Source organism: Pseudoliparis swirei, chromosome 21 (assembly GCF_029220125.1).
Source record: "Pseudoliparis swirei isolate HS2019 ecotype Mariana Trench chromosome 21, NWPU_hadal_v1, whole genome shotgun sequence".
In the NCBI taxonomy this organism is placed as follows: domain Eukaryota; kingdom Metazoa; phylum Chordata; class Actinopteri; order Perciformes; family Liparidae; genus Pseudoliparis; species Pseudoliparis swirei.
Genome location: NC_079408.1, coordinates 13,338,841 through 13,357,287, shown reverse-complemented (window position 1 = coordinate 13,357,287; position 18,447 = coordinate 13,338,841). Strand labels below are relative to the sequence as shown.

At 47.8% G+C, this 18,447-nt stretch overlaps 1 protein-coding gene across 1 annotated transcript in view; it reads right to left on the bottom strand.

The window, feature by feature from the left end:
• The window catches only part of kdm6ba (lysine (K)-specific demethylase 6B, a), a 112,940-nt gene that overhangs the window by 57,961 nt on the left and 36,532 nt on the right, over nucleotides 1-18,447 (bottom strand). The window contains exon 4 of the mRNA XM_056442989.1: nucleotides 9,920-9,986. The gene's annotated coding sequence lies outside the window, so the exon portion shown is untranslated. The remainder of the gene's footprint in view (nucleotides 1-9,919; nucleotides 9,987-18,447) is intronic.

Sequence of the window (18,447 nt, the reverse complement as noted above, 5' to 3'; positions counted from 1 at the left end):
ATAAGCTTCAGGCAGATGCCGGCACAAGTGTTGTGTTTCTCACACCCTCGCACAGGGAGGAGCACACACGCACCGCCGGCTCCTATCACACACACACACACACACACACACACACACACACACACACACACACACACACACACACACACACACACACACACACACACACACACACACACACACACACACACACACACACACACACACACACACACACACACACACACACACACACACCAGACAACTGATATGAACAAGGTGAAAAGCCCCCAGACCACAACAACACACACTGTGTAGTACTGAACTGTGTGTGTTTGTATGAGTAAGAAGCTAATGGGAGACGCCATCTGCCTGTGTGTGTGTGTGTGTGTGTGTGTGTGTGTGTGTAGAAGTGACAGGCAGTCACTGATTAATGCTTAGGTAGCAAAGTCACATGACCCATTTTCAAGACAGCCACCTCTCTATTTCCCAATGGAGAGATATAAAGGAGGGATCGTGAAAAAGTAGAGGAAGAAGGAGACGAGGAGAGGAAAGACAGGAAAGAGACCTTTTGTGAAAACTAGCATCAGCAACGACCGCGGAGTAAAGATGGAACACGGCACCCTGCATGCACGGCAGCGCGGGGCGAATGAGTGAAATAGGGGTGACAAAAAAAGGGAGACAAAGAGACAGAGGAGTGAAAACGAACTACTTTAGTGTTTGGCTTTGGGCGCCGCTGAGCCAGCCGGCTGCGGAGCCGCCGGGGTATTTAAATGTCTCCGACACGAGCCGCTGGTTTTCAAACCGACACGTCGGGACCTTCGAGGCTCCGTCTCCTTTTGTTTACCAGTGAATGACAAGCGCCTTCATTTCATTCAACATTTGCTTTCCCCGTAAAACTCCAGCAGACATCGTGAGCGACTCTCTCTCTCTCTCTCTCTCTCTACCTGCAGCCTTCTTCCTTTTTTTACCCCCCCAAAAAAGACACTGTGGCCGGTGCTCGTCTGTATTGGGGCACCCCTCACATGCAAAAGTTTGGGACGACCCGTGACATAAACATTCAAGCACCATCCACAAAGACACACACACACACACAATCACAAACACACACACACACACACACAAACACACACACACAGCCCCAGCTGGAGCACACAAGCTCCCTTTGTGCTGCATTCCGCACGCCTTTTAGCCTTAGCTTCAGCCTTTAGCTTAGCTCCTCTCCATCTGCACACACACACACACACACACACACACACACACACACACAGCAACTTTCTCCTGCTTTTGTCTGCAGAGCGGTATCGCGGTGAAAACAGCTGGGAGCTGGTCTTACCGTGGCCGGGCTCGGGTCGGGCTGAGAGGGAGTCGCCGGGTCGGCTCGTGGAGTAAAATCCCAAAAGACGTCTGTCGGTTGGAGCGGCAGCCAGCTCAGCAGATTCCCACTACCTTTCCTCTTTCCTGCTGCCTTTTTCCTGCTGCCTTGCCTGCCTGCGCTCCCAGCTTTGTGTGTGTGCGCCTTGTATTTTCCCTTTAAATTGCACGGGCTGCCTCCCCCCACCTCCCCCCACCTCCTCCTCCTCAACACACACACAGAAAACACACACTGCTCTTGAATATGACACCGTTGTCAAAAGCATGCAGCGCTGTTGTTGTTTTTGTTGCTATACGTTTGTTTTCTTACTCTACGGCCTGCGAGGGGGAACAAATAGAAAGGGAAAAAAACAGACCGGAATAGAAATCCTTTGTCTATCTTCCTCTTCTCCTCTCCCCCTCTGAAGGAAAATAAATAAATAGATCCTCTTATTTTCCTCCGCTGGCTGTGTTTGTATCCCTCAGCCTCTCTATCCCTCTATATTGTGTCTAGCTTCTTCTTTTTTTCCCCTTCTCCCCACTCAGTAGTCAAACAAAGAAAGGAAAGGAACAGAGCGAGCGCACACACGTGCACACACACACACACATAGACGTACGCGACACACACTCGCTCGCTGCTTTCTCTCTCCCTCTCACACACACACACACACATGCAGCGGCTCCGAGCCCAACCCCCCAGCCTGCCTCCCTCTGATTTTTTTTCTTCTTCTTCTCACTCCCTGCCTTTCTCTAAACAGCACCTCCCCCCTCTCCGCCCAGCCTCCCCCCTCCCTCAGCTTGATCTGGCCTCGTTCTCATTCGTCTACCACCCCTCCCTCTCGCCTCCCTCCCTCCCTCTCTCTCCATCCTTCCCCTCCCTACCTCTGTGTGTAAGACAGATGGGATCAGGGAGCAGAAGGAGCCTCTGTGTTCCTCTGTGTTCGCTCTGTACCTCGATTCCCTCTCCTTCATCCGGGCGATGTGAGCCTGACGGGGACGTCACGTGACCCACGGTACAAACGCCGATGACAGAAAACAACAACAAACAAAAACAAATCCATACAGATGCAGACAGCCTTCGATCGGGGCTTGTACAGCTGCGCAGTGTGTGTTGCCGCCCAGATGTGAATTCACTGCACACATCTCCGGACCAACAGATGTGTGACGCCATGCAGCGATGAGGCGTGAGCGTGACACACGTCATACCATGTGGCTGACACCACAATGGCTTCCGGGGACGGGCATGACCACTGGAAGACGTGGAAACTGTATTTACTGACGTCTGTCAGCACGCGTGTCGTGTTTTGATTGGATTTACGACATCGACCGCTTCTAATGAGATTGATTAGATCAGATGATTTACTGCTATTTCCTCTCTGTAAACCGAGTTTTGTGTACATTCCATCGCGTTACAACTCGGGGCTCGTTTGCAAAGTTCAGTCGACGATCGTACATCAATCACGACGGACCGGGCGGGGAGCCAGACGGCCGGACGGATCATCGAAAGCACTTCATTTGGATGTGAAACCAAAAGTGCCTCAACGCAGAGGACAAACGTACCGCCACTGCAGGACCGGGCGGGGAGCGTCGGGTCAGGACGCCGTTCGTGTTCACTGGAAGTGTCTCCAGGATCGTTTGGATCGGGATTTGACCACTTGCCATCGTTGTTCTTGAAGAAAATGAAAGTCAGTCCTTTTTGCTGTGCATGATGGACTTTTTGGTCTGTTTGTTGAGCAAATAAAAGGCATTGCACATTACTTCATAGAAACTATTCACAAGTCTACTATAGTGTGTACGAATAAGCTCTCAGGCTGGGGCAGTGAGACAGGTAGTGTCCACTTGTTGGCACGTTACAGTCACACACACAACATGCATGCCTCATGCTTCCTTTCCTTCCTTAGGAGACGCGTTCTATATCTCATGTTCACACACACACACACACACACACGCAACATGCATGCCTCATGCTTCCTTTCCTTCCTTAGGAGACGTGTTCTATATCTCATGTTCACACACACACACACACACACGCATCATGCATGCTTCACGCTTCCTTTCCTTCCTTAGGAGACGTGTTCTATATCTCATGTTCACACACACACACACACACGCAACATGCATGCTTCATGCTTCCTTTCCTTCCTTAGGAGACGCGTTCTATATCTCATGTTCACACACACACACACACACACACACACACACAAAACATGCATGCTTCATGCTTCCTTTCCTTCCTTAGGAGACGCGTTCTATATCTCCACGTGCAGTAAGATGGAATTCCAGAGCGGAGAGAAAAAGTACAGTGAGAAAGCAAAGCGAGAGAGAGAGAGAGAGAGAGAGAGAGAGAGAGAGAGAGAGAGAGAGACGATATGGAAAATACAGCATGGAAACGCTGCACTCTCTGACCAGCGCATAGGCTGGAGGAAATATAGGAAGTGGAACTGCACTCAGTGACTCCTAAAGACTGGCCCCTCCCCCTCCATGAAGGAGCCACAGCTCTCGGCCGCATGACTGGAATGAAGAAGGTAACTTTGAGCCGGTTGTTGGGCAAAGGAGCTTCATTTCATTCCAGCTCCTGCACTTTGTTTCCTAAAGCACTTTCAAGAGAAGCCCCTTCAACAGGGACGAGAAGTTATCACAGGATTCTCCTGACCCTTTGACCTCATGCTGGTTGAGTCACACGGTTTTTGAACTCTGCATGAAGCTTGAGTCCACCTCTTGTGGAAGCTGTATTTATATTGAATGCTGCGAGTCATTAGCTTCCAGCTGGTGTGTACCTACTCAATGATCAAACTTATTCTCCACTTGTTTTGGTCCAAAACATGTAAACACCCCGAGAAATAAACATCATCATCCTAGAGGGGTGAACCAGATGGTGGTGTCATCAACGGCACAGACACTTCTTGCTGCACGTTCAAAGTAGGAGAGGTGGCAGAAGAATGTTGTTTAAATAAAGAGAACAACTTGTTAAAATGTTAAATGTAAGTATTGATTTTAGGCTTCTACCAAGAAACATGCAACCGTTATTCTGTCATTGAAGACATTAATCCTCCTTTATACTGGAGAGATAGAATGAAGGTTGCAAGTTTCTAAAGCAGTACTTTTTAAATGTTTCCAATCAGGAATTGTCTGCGGTTCTTAAGAACTGACATATTAATAGTTAACAAGTATTCGTTATTTCACTTTCTAATTTAAGTCTCCAAAATGGCGTACGCCTTCCCGCTTCGTGCACATCCTCGATGGCGTTCCTTTTTTCCTCGCAGGGCCCCCGAGGGCCGTCAATAAGGTTGTAAAGATGTATCTGGTGAAATGAGAGCGAGTAAAACACGGCGAGCCGAGGAGGAAACCACCCGGGGACGGAGGGCGGGAAGAGAGAAGGCCAGTCGATATGGATGACGAGGAGTTACATCATTCTCTCGCTGGATTGATTTATCGCCTTTCAGATTTGGCACCTGGCCCACATGCAATAGGGCAGATGGATGGCGACTGATAGCGAGGACGAGTGGGAAGGAAAGAAGTCGAAGCGGAGAGCAAGAGCTGGGGATGTTTTGGGGATGGAGCCAAAGTGGCCCGACGATAAAGAGTGCGAAGGGAGCGGACGCGGCGATCGACAATGAAAAGGAGACAACGCGTTTAAGGGGGGCGCTTAATTGAGCGAAATGGAAGAAGCTGAGATTTCGGGGGGGAAGAGGAAGAGGGGACGAAGGGGCGGAAGACAAAACGTGTCGGAGGGCGCACTGCAGGTCACTCTTTATGCTGTAATCAGCACTGTTATATAAGAGCCAGCCGCACTGGGCAGAACGGATCTGCAGGACAGACAGGGTATGGAATGGATGCACCCGTTGCACTGTTGCCTGTATGGAGGAGCACCAGGGCCTCTCCTCCCACCTCCATACTGGCACTTCCTCCTTGTTGTGACATCTCTCCTTAACTCTCTCTCTCTCTCTCTCTCTCTCTCTCTCTCTCTCTCTCTGTGGATGAGCTACCGGTGGATGAGGGGAAGGAAGCGGAGATAAAGGCAGAAAACTAGATTAATGAGCTGAATGGCGCACAGAGAGGGAGAGAAAGAGTGAGAAGATGGAGGAGGAGAGAAAAAGGAGAGAGAGAGGGAGGCTGAGCGAGAACAGGCCTTCCTTGTGCTACTGTGAATAATTTACTTTATTCCACACTCACTCTCTCTCTTTTTCTTTTAAAAGATATATTCAAGATGTATTCATGGAGAGGGGAGGGAGCTGATTAATTGCCAATTAATGTTTAACGAGGTACAGCTGTGTTCAATTAACACTGGTTTAGCCCCCCCCCCCCCCATCTCCTCTCTCTCATCATCAAGTATCATATTCTCTTATATTTCCCTTCTGCTGTTGATTCCACACAACAAGTGTTACTCGAGAGAGAGAGAGAGAGAGAGTTGAGCGGAAAAGAGGGATGGATCCATCTGGAGCAGTCAGAGGGCGAGTGGCGACGCTCAAAGACGTCGACGCAGTTATTTTTAGGGGGATTTCTACACGACAATAGAATGTTAAGAGTGTAACGCAGTTTTTATTCCCGCACGAAATTGGCTCAGCCAATGGGGTCGCTTCACGCACGGCGCCATGCGACACATTGCAAAGACCTGAGAACGCCTCGGGCCACCCAAAACATTTGTCCTAACAAGGAATCGTGGAATATGCCTACTACCAACTAGAATGGGCACTCGGTAGAGCGCATACCTTCGCATATCACAAGATTGGGCATTGAATTATGAACATTTTGGCATTAGTTGCCAATTGGCTAAAAATTGACCGCACTATGGTAAAAAGAAGATGTTGACCTATCCATGACCTTGACCTTGACCTTTGACCCGATTGATCCCAAAATCTAATCAAATGGTCCCCGGATAATAACCAATCATCCCACCAAATTTCATGCGATCCAAGAAGATGTTGAACTTTTCTTGACCTTGACCTTTGACCCGATCGATCAAATGGTCCCCGGATAATAACCAATCATCCCACCAAATTTCATGCGATTCGGTTTAAAACTTTTTTTATAACACGCATACAAATAAATAAATAAATACACGGCGATCAAAACATAACCTTCCGCATTTTCAATGCGAAGGTAACAATGCCATGGCCCTGCTGAGGCCCCGCCCACTCCTCCTCTCCTCCGTCTGCCTGATGGATCACGGAGGTCTGGATCGTGGTCCATGCCGACTACCAACTATTCATACGCTCTGTCAGACTCATTACCTTCGCATTGAAAATGCGGAAGGTTATGTTTTGATCGCCGTGTATTTTCAAAAAGTATTGAACTGTGGGATGATTGTTTATTATCCGGGACCCAGTGGATAGATTTTGATTAGATTTTGGGATCGATCAAGGTCATGAACAAGTCTTGAAAATGTTGAAAATGATGAAATTTGATTGGGATGATTGGTTATTATTATTATTGGATTATTAATTTTTTTGGGAGATCAATCAGGTCGTCAAAGTCATGGAAAGGTAACTTTTTTTAACATAGCATTAATTTTTGTCAATTGGGCATGCACTATGCCAAAATGTTCATAATTCAATGCCCAATCAATCTTGTGATAGAAGATATGCGCTAAAATCGAGTGCCCATTTATTTATTTGTATGCGTGTTATTCGCTTAAGTAAAAAAGTATTAAACCGAATCGCATGAAATTTGGTGGGATGATTGGTTATTATCCGGGGACCATTTGATTAGATTTTGGGATCGATCGGGTCAAAGATCAAGGTCAAGGTCATGAAAAAGGTAAACATCTTCTTGAATTGCATGAAATTTGGTGGGATGATTGATTATTATCCGGGGACCATTTGATTAGATTTTGGGATCGATCGGGTCAAAGGTCATGGTCAAGGTCATGAAAAGGTCAACATCTTCTTTTTGCCATAGTGCGGTCAATTTATATCCAATTGGCATGCAACTAATGCCAAAATGTTCATAATCCAATGCCCAATGTTGTGATATGCGAAGGTATGCGCTCTACCGAGTGCCCATTCTAGTTGAATGTGTTTTAACTCTAATGCTTCATTCTGGTCACATGACGTCTATTCATCTGTCCATCCTGGAGAGGGATCCTCCTCTGTTGCTCTCCTGAAGGTTCCTTCCCTTTATTTCCCCAGTTCTATTTTTTGGGAGTTTTTCCTGCTCCGATCTGAGGTCAAAGGTCAGGGATGTCGTATGTGTACAAATTGTAAAGCCCTCCGAGGCAAATTTGTAATTTGTGATATTGGGCTATACAACATAAACTGAATTGAATTGAATAGTTTAACATTTTGCTTCCTTGGCCTAAGTCCGAGGAGATGTGTAAAAAGGACAGGCTGTGGTTGTCATGGGGTGATGCGTCTCCTAACGTCTCCACTGGTTTCCTCCCAAAGTCAAAGTGACCACAGGCCTCTCATCGCGGTCTTCATGCTGAGCCGAGACAACCAGCTGCTGCTTGTACAGCCTTAAGTCTACCGCACATGTGTGAGAGAGTTATCGACCTTCTGATACAACCCTCAGCGTACACGCTGCTTCCCTAAATGTCAACGTATTGCTTTAATAGAACGTCTTCATAGTTCAGTTCTATTGCGGCCAAATTAAAAGAGGTCCTGACAGACTAAGATATCACTTCTAAGAAAGCCCATTACCAAAAAGACTCTTTTTAAGCCCAGTTTTGATGTTCACGAAGCTTATATTTAGTCACTTCCAACTGATGATAGAAAACACCTCATTTGCATCATTTTAAAAGTTTGCATGATATTCACTGGACAGCTGGAAGTAGGTACAGCGAGATTCTGGAGAGGGGATAATGGAGCCAGAAAACTACCACGACCGGCAAGAGAACTGACACTATACAGACTAGACACACACACACACACACACACACACACACACACACACACACACACACACACACACACACACACACACACACACACACACACACACACACACACACACACACACACACACACACACACACACACACACACACACACACACACACACACACACACACACACAACTACAACAGGGAGATATTAGCACATATTTAGACAAAGATGACAGTTTTCTGAATGCAACGTTTACATATGAAAAAGGTTTTTTATGCCACACTACAAGTGCTTTAGAATCCATACAGGACACAGCCAACTTCGTATGTTTTCCAATTTCTAAGAAATTCTGCTGCCACATTTAAGGAATCTCCATTCAACAAAAGATTTAATTGGATTAAAAACTGCAGTTGAGCTTTTACAAGCTGCATTTAGAGCTTGGCGTTGTCCCACTAAAACGCCCCACTCGATTCATTTCCTACACAACTGTACATTGCGTGATTTACATTCATGGATGTATGTTTGTTTATATTCATGAACCGTAAAAAACATTTGGGATGTTCCCTTCGTCATCCACAGGTGCAGTGAGTGTACCGTGTTTACAAGTTCACAGGACGGAGTGGATGTTGAGATGTGCGCTGGATTCGTGAACCCACCGACTCCGAGACATTTGGATTCCACATCATGCCTCTATTTGCCCTCCTCCCTCTCTGCAAGCCAAGACCCACAGGACTCGCTCGCTCCCTCTCCTCCACCTTTCTCTTCATCCTGTCTTCTCTCTTTCTTCTCACTGTTCATCTGATTCATCATCTCTACTTGGAGCCACTCCCTCCTTCCTTCTCTCCTTCTGCAGGACAGCACTGGGTGTCAATGTGGATTGTGTGCGCTGTGCGTGTGTAGATTGTGTAACCAGACTGACTACTTCATGATCACTGTACACACACACACACACAACGTGATCACAGCATATGTAAATATGATAGTGAAGAAAGAGTCAACAACAAGGGATGCACCATATTGTGTGTGTCTGGTGGAGTGAACGTGTGTGTGTGTGTGTGTGTGCGTGTGTGTTGGTGTGTACATGCATGCATGTGTCTTTCGGACCCCTTTTCCCCAATATTGTCTTTCATCACAATCTGATACCTCCACCCATCTGTTCACAGAGGAGAGAGGGAGAAGAGGTGGGAGCTTGCAGAGTTGGCTATCACTCTTCATATCTGCTCCTCCCCTTCCTCATTATCTGCTCTATTTCTTTGTCCTCTCCCTCTCTCTCTTTCCGCCTCCTCTTCCTCCTCTCCTCTAATCCCTCCTCCTCTCCCTCCTGCACTCCCTCTCCTCCTCCTTTCATCTCCAGATACAGGCAGAGTGGCGCTCGGCTTCCTCTAAAGACCCAGCAGGTGTGTGGTGTGTCTAATTGCACGGAAGTGTGCGAGTGTGCAAAATGTGCTTGAAAGTCTCGCGTAGAAGAGCTTTTAAAAACATGTATTCCTATGAAGTAACACCGGGCCTGTGTTTGTATCTACTGTATGTGTGTGTGTGTGTGTGTGTTGGGGATATCTCGTTTCCTCCGGGGAGTCCATGCCCATTTCCACCGTCTGCTGTAGCCAACCAACCCAGCAGTGCATCGATAATCTATTAGGGTAGAACTACGGTCACACACACACACACACACACACACACACACACACACACACACACACACGCACACGCACACACACACGCACACACACACACACACGCAAAGACAAGCCTGTTCCTCTTACCTGCCACTGCTCAGCTCACTCTGGGTGTGGACCGACTGTAACCGGGGGGGCCAGATAGTTCCTGTACCTGAAAAGCGAGCATACCACAGATATGAAGAAAGACAATCAAATAAATGTCCTCGTCTCTGCATGTGACCCATCCTTAGTTATTCATGAGCAGTGGGCTGCAGCGAAGCACCCGGGGGTTCAGTGTCTTGCTCAAGGACACTTCGACATGCCACTAATGGGGAGAGCGGGGATCCGGCCGGCTACCTTGCGCTCATCCCCATGAGCTCCAGCCGAATGAATCCACTAACAGATACACGCTGGAGGGAGCGGCGCGTTGCTCAAGTCCGAGTCTAACAAGCAGCCACTTCTAGTGTGTTGCATTCCTGCGTGTACAGGCGTGCATGTTCAACGCACGCACGTTAAAGCCCATTAGAGGTTGTTGAGAAATTGAATTACAAACTCATGGCCTTGGATTCTGTTGCAAATACAGCCTCCACTCTTCAGTGAGAGCTTTTCCGTAAGATTGTCGGTGCAATGGCTGCTGGGATTTGGCTCCCATTCAACCACGAGAGCATCAGTGAGGTCCGGCGGCTGCATTAGGCGACCGTTCCTTTACGGTCTTCTCGTTGTAAACAGGGTCATAAAAACCTTCCCTCGACAGAGGGACGTCCACGAGCTGTCGGCCGCGTAGCGGACCAAGAGCGCTACGGCAATTCCTATCCGTATCTGATGTCATCAGAACCCAATGTACTTCACGGCCAGCACACGAGACACACACTCACATTACATCCTCAGACATACCAGAGCGCACACACACACACACACACACGGAAATTGGGACAGCAAACAAAAAACAGACAAAACACAAACAAGATACCAGCATGATGTAAGGAGGCGCAATATCAAGCGTCTCCATAATGAAGGCTAAAGCCAGTTTATGGAGCAGTTAAGTAGGACAGCGGGAGCTAAGCCCCAACGATGAAGGCTGTTGTTTGAAAAATAACACGGCCATACACAGATAGCGTAAACACATTTGAAATTCCCTGCCGCTGCCAAACTACGTCTATTTGTAGCCACAGAGAACACCACCAGGTTTTTCAGTGCCATATACGAGGGGGGGGGTCACGTCAAGTCCAGCGGGAGTCTGGGAATAACAGATAGAACGAATGAGTTTGAATATAATTTTTTTTGGTCTTAGTTTGATTTAATGAGGGCTGCAAATAAAGGTTATTTGTGATACAGCTGTTGATTATTATTAACTGTCAACAATGTTCAGAAATATTTGAAACAATGACATATCCCTTGATGGTGCAAAACCCAAAGATGAAAAAAATTACAGTGAAATAAAATATGTATTTACGCATTTAATCACCTCTGATAGTGTAGATGTGTGGTTGCAGAGATGTGTGTGCGGCGTGTTCATTTAATTTTATCGCCATACACACTCACTGAAATTGGTCACACTGTCACAAATTTAAACCTCAAAACCTGAAACCCAAGCAATCATTTCAGGTAAACCTTTACATATTCCATCATCTACAATTTTCCTCTTTGGATAATCCCTGGATTCCTGCCTTTTGGAATTCCTCCACAGATTACCGCCTAAACCACTCCAGGGCCTAGGAGAGGAGGAGGAGGAGGAGGAGGAGGAGGAGGAGGAGTCTCGTTTTCAGAAGTTGAAAGTCTGTGAATCTTGCTGGGCTTGCAGTTCCCCCTGCGGAAACGTTTTGTGCATGTCGAGGAACGAGTTTGCTCCATCTCTCTGTTGTAGCCCCCTCTTCCTATCCCCGATCTCCCTCCTTCCCCTCTTTCTCATTCTTTAGGGAACAGAGGCATGAAGGTAGACACAGACAGCCGGGCTAACTCACAACAGCTCCCGTGATCTGCCTGACAACAGCCTGAGGGCCCACACAAAAGGCACACATACAGACGCACACGTGCACACAATCGGAACAGAGAGAATCCGAAAAAAAGAGAGAGACCAAAGAGGGGCCCCGGGACGGAGCCTTGGGGCACTCCAACCTGGTGACACGGCAGCAGCAGCTTCCCTCCGGGCCCCCAGCTGCTCAGCCTAACCACCAGTTGGGAACGGCTCCTCTGCTGTTTGCTAACTGCCTTTGTTTGGCAGAAAACAATACCCCCCCCCCCCCCCACACACACACACACTCTCTAATCTACAGGGGAGTTCTGTCCTCGCAGTGGAATGTACAGTGGGAGCAGAGCTTGCATTTCATGACGGGGCGGAGAGATCCGTAATGAGGGTGGGTGAGGGGGGTGGGGGAGGGGTCATCCGGCCCGAGTGGGGCTGATTGAGGACAGGGTGAGTGAGTTTAGCCGCTATTTTTAGATGACATGTCATTTTAAACTCGTGGTCTGTTCCTGTTCCGTGGTCAGCCAATGAAATCATGATAAATAGACTTGAGCTGGACGGATATCCACAGGACCGGTGACCGAACCTGCAGGAGAACTCTAATCAAAACCTTTTGCGATCAAACCTCACGGAGGACCAGAGGACGCCGTGCTCAAACAACACGCAGGGTGAACACGGCTGAACAACGTCGGGAGAAACACTGAAATCCATACGGAGAGAGCAGCAAGTAGGAATCCACCGTAAACAGAGGGCGCCGCGGGGAAGCCATCGAGCCGTTTTGAAACGCAAACACACATAATCATTGCGTCTCCAACGCCACGCCCACTCCTCCACGCCACGCCCACTCCTCCACGCCACCGTAACCTGCAGTGGCCGACCCAACGGGGAGAAAGACGCACACGGAGAAAGAAAGTGACTCGAGTTCAGCTCGTCTCAGGGAGCGAGCGCAAAGCTTGAAATGAAAGGGAGAGAAAGAGGGAGAGAATGAGGGAGCGATAGAGAACATATGGTGTTCGGGGGGCCTTGTTTCCTCTTCTCCTCCGTTTCCCCTCATCTCACACACCTGGGACCATTACCGCTCGTGGAATCAGCACCCAACTAAAACTCACGTTTCTTTAATTAGTTCTCGCTCTTCCTCCCCCATCCATATGCTCTCATCTCTCTTTTTATCCCTCTGTCTCTTCTCCACTCTGCTCCGTCTCTTTGGTCTCCCCCCCGTTGTCGTAGCGTCTTGGTTTTCCCCTCCGACTTCATCCGTTACACCTTTTCCATCGCTCAATCTCACATTTAGAATGACTGCGTCGGGCCTCGTATGAAAAGTGAATGCACAGCAGGAGGAGAGCGTCTCCTCTACAACTTCAAACCGGCTCATTCGAGATATGTTGTTGTTGTTGTTTAACACATTGTATCTCTAAAACTGGAATAACATGTGCGTGCGATATCCATCTCCATTCTCCATCACCTGACGTGGGCCCCTGCTGTGGGACTGGAATCGTGGGTTGTGGTACGGCGAGGTTGCCTGGGAGAGCTTTGCATTCAAATAAATGACTCAAGCACGTCTGAAAGTAGCTGCTGGCTCGGCTGTCTGCTCGGCTTTGATGTCTGCAACCCTGACCTCAAAAGGGACACGTCCTTATGTGTGTGTGTGTGTGTGTGTGTGTCATAAACAGGGCAGGAATGAAACTAGGGCTTATATAAATCACGGTGACCTCAAACCTGTGAGCCCACATCAAAGTCGTCCACTTGCTATGTACTTCATGTGGTAACTTTCTCTTTAAATAACAAAGAAACACGTACTTTTAGGGATACCATGTGCCAGTTCTTTCATAACAAAAAAAGATTTAAAAAATCAGAGAAATTGCACATTTGAATTGGAGAAAAAGATAAACAACTTTCACAGGTCTTTTATCTGTCATTTGTAATTATAAGAGCCTTTGGGATAAAATTCTGTACAACATTTCGTATCCATGACGAAGTATAACAAAAGAAAAGTACATTTCTTTGCTGGGACGTATGTCATTTAAATATGGGATATGAGTAGGTCGTAAATATAGGCAAGAGTAGCCCGGCACCTTGTGATTTATGTGCCCTAATAAGGCCTCAGCTCACTTGGGTTCATGACAGCCATTACTCTGAGTTATAGTGTTCTTCATGAGCGCTGTGGCAGCGTCCTTATTCATGGCCGACGTCTTGAGACTAATGCACACAGACATGACACAAAGGCAAAGAGATGGACGTGGCCTGTCAGGCAGAGGGCTTTCCATCACACACAGGACAGGTACGCACAAGTCGAGTAAGAAACTCCAAAGACAACGTCACAGGAACTGAGTCTGGAAAGGAGCAACTCTTCAGAAATTAGACGAATGCAAAGCTCGGTTCTCAAGAGAAAAAGAAAATAAATTAAATAAAGGCACGCTTGTTTTGGGAAAATGTTCAAGGGAAATGTGACAGCCAGATACGCTGTTTAAAACAGTGTTGTTGTGTTGCTGAAGGGAAGTACAGCGGGTGATGTTGTTGTTGAGCTAATTAGAGGACGGATTGCAACGTAATCAGTAGGTGGAAAACACCAAATTACACAATCGCACTAAATTAGACCGAGAAGGAAAATCCCACAACTGTCTGGAGCATTCTGTGTGTGTGTGTGTGTGTGTGTTTGACTGATTTCTTGATATCTTCCAGTGCGCATTTGTATACTTAACCTCTGTCTGGCTTGCCTGGTTGCTAGGAAACCTGCTTATGGCACGTGCCTGACTTTCTGACCTGACCTTTGACCCCACAGAGTTCTAACTCTCATGACCTCAGTAGTGGTCTGGCACTCCATCTTCCTGCCCACTCCCACCACACTGCTCTGTGTGTGTGTGTGTGTGTGTGTAAGCACTTATAGACTACGTTCATAAGACTGCAGACAAATCTAATTTGTTTCTCAAATCAAAGTGGGAGGGGAATAATAATATCAGGGTCCATCACGTGATGCCATGGGGCCCAGACTTTGTCCCGTAGACTTTGCCCCGTAGACTTTGTTCCGCAGACTTTGTTCCGCAGACTTTGCCCCGTAGACTTTGCCCCGTAGACATTGTCCCGTAGACTTTGCCCCGTAGACTTTGCCCCGTAGACTTTGCCCCGTAGACATTGTCCCGTAGACTTTGCCCCGTAGACATTGTCCCGTAGACATTGTCCCGTAGACATTGCCCCGTAGACATTGTCCCGTAGACATTGTCCCGTAGACTTTGTCCCGTAGACATTGTCCCGTAGACATTGTTCCGTAGACTTTGCCCCGTAGACTTTGCCCCGTAGACATTGTCCCGTCGACTTTGCCCCGTAGACATTGTCCTGTAGACATTGTTCCGTAGACTTTGCCCCGTAGACATTGTCCCGTAGACTTTGCCCCGTAGACATTGTTCCGTAGACTTTGCCCCGTAGACTTTGCCCCGTAGACATTGTCCCGTAGACTTTGCCCCGTAGACATTGTCCCATAGACATTGTCCCGTAGACTTTGCCCCGTAGACTTTGTCCCGTAGACATTGTCCCGTAGACTTTGCCCCATAGACTTTGCCCCGTAGACATTGTCCCGTAGACTTTGCCCCGTAGACATTGTCCCATAGACATTGTCCCGTAGACATTGCCCCGTAGACATTGTCCCGTAGACATTGTCCCGTAGACTTTGTCCCGTAGACTTTGTCCCGTAGACATTGCCCCGTAGACATTGTCCCGTAGACTTTGTCCCGTAGACTTTGCCCCGTAGACATTGTCCCGTAGACTTTGCCCCGTAGACTTTGCCCCGTAGACATTGTCCCGTAGACTTTGTTCCGCAGACATTGTCCCGTAGACTTTGCCCCGTAGACATTGTCCCGTAGACTTTGCCCCGTAGACGTTGTCCCGTAGACTTTGCCCCGTAGACTTTGCCCCGTAGACATTGCCCCGTAGACTTTGCCCCGTAGACGTTGTCCCGTAGACTTTGCCCCGTAGACGTTGTCCCGTAGACTTTGTCCCGTAGACATTGTCCCGTAGATTTTGTTCCGTAGACATTGTCCCGTAGACTTTGCCCCGTAGACATTGGGTCGTAGACTTTGTCCCGTAGACATTGTCCCATAGACTTTGTTCCGTAGACATTGTCCAGTAGACTTTGCCCCGTAGACATTGTCCCGTAGACTTTGCCCCGTAGACGTTGTCCCGTAGACTTTGCCCCGTAGACGTTGTCCCGTAAACTTTGCCCCGTAGACGTTGTCCCGTAGACTTTGCCCCGTAGACGTTGTCCCGTAGACTTTGCCCCGTAGACATTGCCCCGTAGACTTTGCCCCGTAGACATTGTCCCATAAACTTGCATCCAGACATTTCTATCAATCCGAATACGGCAAAATCAAATGTGGGCTGCCAGCCTGAACATGACTGTAAACACACTGTGTATGGATGTGTTTCAGCTGTGAGAGGGGAACATGTGTGTTTGTGTGTTTGTGGAATCAGTTTTTTAAAAAATACCAGTGTAGGAAATAGCTCTGAAACGGCCTGGGAGCTGCATCAGGTATCGGCGAGTATGAGAGGAGTCTATGCATAATAACACCTCATCATCTCAGCTCCTTTACGCTACACAGGAGCAACAACTCGTGTCACTCACTCCTCGAGACAACCCGTGCGGCCCGATCGGTACGGCACATGTGCAAAACGTACGACGCAGCGGGGAAGCTGTTAACGCTCTCTTGCGCCCTTACTGACTCAATAATTTGACATTGTGAATGACAAATCCGTGAGAAAGGTGAAACCTGGTCACCGTTAGCCGGTAGCGGTCGACGGGCAGCACAGGTGTCATTCTGTCCTGCTAGCAGCAGACACACAGGCGGGGCCAGCGTCACGCCTTTATTTATTCATCAACCTTCTGGGAACTGGCAGTGAGAGTCAATACATTATTGCACGCACACACACACACACACACACACACACACACACACACTTCCAGTCAACCTATAGAATGAGAACATATACAGTAAATACTTTGTTAGGATTCCTCTGCCAACACATATTGTGTAATGTGTTAAAATAACACAGCACACACACAACTTTCTAACAAGTATTTTATTTTTTACAAACAAATTTAGTAATAAACAAGGTTATTTAGTGTTTAAAGAAACCTCCTCTGTCTGGTATTATTGCAGCATGTTATAGTGTAGATGTCCTAAGGACGTCGTTTTATCACCACACACACACTCACTGAAATTGGTCAACACACACACACTTTAGCTGAGTCAGCACCCCAAAATAGAACAAACTAAAGACAAAACACCGAGCCTCTTAACCTGTAGACACACGGCAAAGCATGCACGCACACGCACACACACACACACACATACACACACGACATCCTGAAGGCCGCCGAGTACAAATACGTGCATAAAGTTTACAGAGACACACAACAACAAAAGAAAAGTCCCCAACACAATAGAACCGACGCACTCTCACACAAGAAAAGGAACAACACCCACAACAGTTTGGGGAACACAAGCACATGTGGTACCTCACATCTGGCTCCTCTTAGCCCAAGACACAAAAGAAGTAGTATGTGCAGAGATACTAGAGAGTGTGGCAATGTGCGTGTTCACATGTGTGTGTGTGTGTGTTCGGCATTCGGCCAGTGCTTTGATAGCTGGCGAAGGAGGAGGAGGGGCTCACCATGAGGAGAGGAGAGAGGGAGGGAGGGAGAGAGAGGCCAGTCGCTGTCAGATACACAAACACAAACCACATGCAGCTGTTCAGTGTCTGCCTGAGAGGCACACACACACACACACACACACACATGCAAATCCTCACACACACACACAAGAGAGGCAAGCGTAGATCTTCGTCACTCGGCCGGTGAACAAAGTATGAGGTCGCCACCATGTGCATCAACCTCGGTGGACACCCTTGTGTGTGTGTTTGTGTGTGCGTGTGCATGCAAGTGTGTGTGTGTATTTAGTCGTGACTTAGTGAGTCATGTAGCACATTGCAGGTCTAACTGTTGGGTAAAAATAGCTCTGTGTGTCAAACACACACACACACACACACACACACACACACAGTTTTGGAATGACCCGGCTCCGTAAAGTCATCGTCTCAACTCATTGCACAAACACTGTTTTTGGCCGGGCCCTCTCTGGTCTCTGTGGTGTGTCGGGGCGTCACTATGTCTAATCTCACTTGCCCCCACTTTATCTGCAGGACACTCCTGTGCTGGTCTGACCAGATCAGAGAGAGAGAGAGAGAGAGAGAGAGGAGGGAGGGAGGGGAGGGGGAGGGACACAGAGATGAAGGGAGGTTGGCTGACCTGAGCGTTTGATGTTAAAGTTTAGAGCCGACCAAGGGGGAACTTCAAACACTGCATAGAATTAAAAAGATTACCTTCCCTCCCCTGTACACACACACAGGAACATGCGCACACACACACACACACACACACACAGTCAGTCCTCAGCAGGTCAGCATGCCCCTTTCACTGAAAAAAAAGAAGATAGAAAGGGAACATCTGCCCTGCATACCGTCTCTCTCTTTCTCGCTCTCTTTTTTTTATTACTGTCAAGTAACTTGAAAACTGATCGTCTCAGTAAAACTTCCTAAAGAAAGACAGAATGGAGCTGAAGCCTTTAATACAGTGAGGCTGTGTGGATGTGTGACATGTGAGGGTTTGTATGGTTGGAGTGAG